Genomic DNA, 3,956 nt, shown 5'->3' with positions numbered 1-3,956 from the left:
ACCAATTTAAAATAAAATAAATGAGATGAATTAAATTAAACAAAATTGAAACTCAAGGGGTAAATTACAAGTGGTGGCTAAAGTGAATTACGCTTCAAAACTGGGAGGTCTGCAGAAATAATTTAACTATTTCACAATTGCACAACGATCATCGCTATAAATATGCCTATTTCTTTCCTTTTGTTTCATTTTAACCCTTTTCTCCAAAATTCCTCTCTCAAACCTTCTCTTAATGTTCTCTTGTCAGAATACAACCCCGATCATCTTCCCCTATAGAATGCCACTGCCACCCTGCTGCTCTGGCCACTACCCACAGTGGTCAAAAAACCCAAAAGCCATCAAAATGGTCGTCTCCTTACCCCAAAATTGAATCTAACCTCTCTGTTCTCCAAAAACAACCACGTCGACCTAGATCTAAGAAGGAAGTCTCAGCTTGTTTACCCTTTCACCGAAATCTTTCGGTTTCTCGGTGATCTTTGGCTCTTTGGAAACCGTTCAAGTCTTCCAAAAGCTAAGCTCTCCATTCCTTTAATCTTTTTACTTTGTTTGGTTTTTTATTCAGGTTTTGAAAATTGATCGTTGATGCTCCTTCTCTTCATGTTTTGCAGGCCTTTTATAGTGATCGTCGAAGAATTTTTGTTGGGATTTGTGGAAGCTCGAATCGACAACTGAAAGGGTTTGCCAAGAGGTGTTAAGTCGGTTCTTGTGTTTAGGGAGTAAGAAGATTGAAATATTGAAAAATTTGCATAGCGATTTATAATGGTTCGACTTCCCAACCAAGTCTACATCCACTGCCTTAGCTCCTTACCAAGGATTTTCCAACAAATTCACTAATTTGTTCTTTCTTTTTCAAGGATCACGAGTAACCTTTACAAACTCCCTAGTTTTTCACGGGCTAAACTATAACCTTTCCCTAGCTTTTAGCAGGCTAAGCTAGAACAAAAACCCTTTACAATGAAATGAAATGTAAACAAGAAAACCTCTCTAAGGTAGGTTTTTACAAGAATTAAGCTCACAAGAACAGAAATATTTACAAGAGAAAGATGAAATAAGAATGAAAACCTCTTCTCAACCTCTTATCTTGTGTTTGACTGCTTGTATAGTTGTTCTCTTCTTTCTTCAAGTGTCCTCGGCTTGTTTTTATAGCTTGAAATGAGCTTGAAGTCGTATCTAGCCGTTGGAGATGTTTTGGAGCCATTGGGGATTCATTTTCTGTAAAATAAAATTACCCAGAATAAGTAGCATCGGTACTCCTTCAATGAGTATCGGTACTACCTTTGTAACATTTGAACTTTTTTATCGTTGGGCTTTATTTTACTGTAGCAGTATCGATACTACTGTAACAGTATCGATACTACTATAGCAGTATCGGTACCCATTTTGCATTCAATGTTTTTGAGCATCGGTATTGTTCATTACTATTCACAAAATATCGGTATTATTCATACAGTATCAGTACTATTCATACAATATTAGTACTATTCAAAAAAAATTGTACTGAATTTCAACTTAAATGGACTTTGAATTTTTTTTGAAAACTTTTAATAAATTCAATTCAAATCCAAAAAAATTTTGCCATAAATTGTTATACCAAAATATAGTTCAGCAATCTCCCTTTTTTGATATAACAAAACATTTGAATTTTTTTTGGCAAAGCTCCCCCTTAATAAAATGTTTAATAAAAAAAAATACCAATTGTTACCAATTATTGGAAAATATATAAAAATGTTCAGCTCACCCTTTTTCATTAAGAAATTGAATTTTTCAAACCATACTTCTCCCCCTTTTTGTTATATAAAAAATAATTCAATCTTTAAATTTCTAAAATAACATTGGAGAGTAAGTGGTAAATTTGACATTTAAAAAATCATTTGAAAAATCAAAGCTCCCCCTCAATAAGTGCATTCCAAACAAAATTTAGCTTTTAGAATCTTGACACTTAAACAAAAATTGAATTTCAAAAAAGAATAACTAACATGTTAGTAGCACATGAAATTCAATATATCCAAGTCTAAAATACTTTATGAAATACCAATTGTTGAAATTAAGTGAATATGCATAAAGTCTTCTAAAAATGTTATGCATTTGAAAAATTTGATATCAATCGTTAAAGAGATATCATTTTCATTTAAACTACATGCATAAACATTTAAAAATTGAGGTCAAAAATTAAAATCAAAACATTTAAAAAAATAGTATCAATTGTTATAAAGATATCATTTTCATTTAAAATGAATTTTGACCAAAATTCATTATGATGAACTAAAATTTATGAAAAATCATTAACAATTTAAAATGTTCATCACAATTACCTCTTAACATACATGAGATTAAAAACAAAATATAATCATTTAAAATCAAAACTCATGCATGTATGAACTTAAATGAGCAACCAAATAATCAAAAATAAAAAAGCTTTAAGCTTAGAGGTTACCCATTCCTTTTTCAAGTATGGCTAGAGCATTTGAATATCTTCACTTTCATCACACTTGCTCCCATACACCTACAAGAGACATTCATTTCGATTTTGGTATCCAAATTGCTTTGGATCCTTGGACTTTAGTTTCAATGCCCCTTGTTCCCTTAGGAACCCATACTTGTCTAATTTTAAAACTTTTTCCTATCTTCAAAGGACAAGTATGTTCCTTATGACCATGATAATGGCAATGTGAGCATTTTGCCATTTTTAAACATAATAAGTTGTTTTTAGAAATTAATTCTTTTTCTTTTGTTAAGCTTTCAAGCTTAACTTTTAAACCAAAATTTTCTTTTTCTAAATCATTTATTTTGATTTTTGAAAGCTCTAAATCAATTTTCAAAATTTCATTTTGATTTTCAAAATCAACTTTTTCTTTCAAAATCGATTTATTTTCAATTTTGAGTTTTGAAATTAATTTCGTATATTTGGAATTCATGGTCTCAAATACTAAATAAAACTTATTATAAGCATCTTGTAACTCATCAAAAGAATATGAATTAAATTTATTTGAGTTAGAAGATACCTCGGGCTCTTCACGAGCCATTAAAGACACCACCTTTGTTGGTTCTTCTTTCTTGTTTCCATGGATTTCCTCGAGCTTATTCCAAAGCTCATTGGCACTTGAACACGAAGAAACTCCTTTATAGATTTCAGGACCAAATGCACAAAACACCATGTGCATGGCCTTGGCATTTTGTTGAGCTTTCTTCCGTTCTTGGTCACTCCACTTCTTCTCATTCTTCTTTGGAGAAGAGTATCCACTCTCTATCATCTCCCATGCATCAAGATCATTGGCTTGGATAATAACTTCATTAATTTCTTCCAATGATGGTAGTTGGCTCCATTGAAGTATGGAGGCTTGTCGGTTGGTAGAGAGTCTTCCATGTTGAACGAACCAGAGGTGAAAGCCATCTTCTCAGTTGTTTCAGAAATTGGTAGGTCTTCTTCGAGGATCGTCTCAAGGTGGTTAAATCTTCTAACGAGTTAAGCTCTGATACCAATTGTAGGGATTTGTGTAAGCTTGAATCGATAACCAAAAGAGTTTGCCAAGAGGGGTTGAGTCAGTTTTTATGTTTAGGGAGTAAGGAAATTGAAAGATAGAAAATTTGCACAGCGATTTATAGTGGTTCGACTTCTCAACCAAGTCTACATCCACTGCCTTAGCTCTTTACTAAGGATTTTCCAACAAATTTACTAATTTGTTCTTTCTTTTTCAAGGATCAAGAGTAACCTTTACAAACTCCCTAGTTTTTCACGAGCTAAACTAGAACCTTTCCCTAGCTTTTAGCAGGCTAAGCTAGAACAAAAACCTCTTTACAATGAAAGGAAATGTAAACAAGAAAACCTCTCTAAGGTAGGTTTTTACAAGAATTAAGCTCAGAAGAATAGAAATATTTACAAGAGAAAGAGATTTCTTGGATAGTTGTTCTCTTCTTTCTTCAAGTGTCATCGGCTTGTTTTTATAGCTTGAAATGAG

The sequence above is a fragment of the Hibiscus syriacus genome, unplaced genomic scaffold (assembly GCF_006381635.1).
Source record: "Hibiscus syriacus cultivar Baekdansim isolate YM2019G1 unplaced genomic scaffold, ASM638163v2 tig00112383_pilon, whole genome shotgun sequence".
In the NCBI taxonomy this organism is placed as follows: domain Eukaryota; kingdom Viridiplantae; phylum Streptophyta; class Magnoliopsida; order Malvales; family Malvaceae; genus Hibiscus; species Hibiscus syriacus.
The sequence above is the reverse complement of the archived record's forward strand: the minus strand, read 5'-3'. Positions refer to the sequence as shown.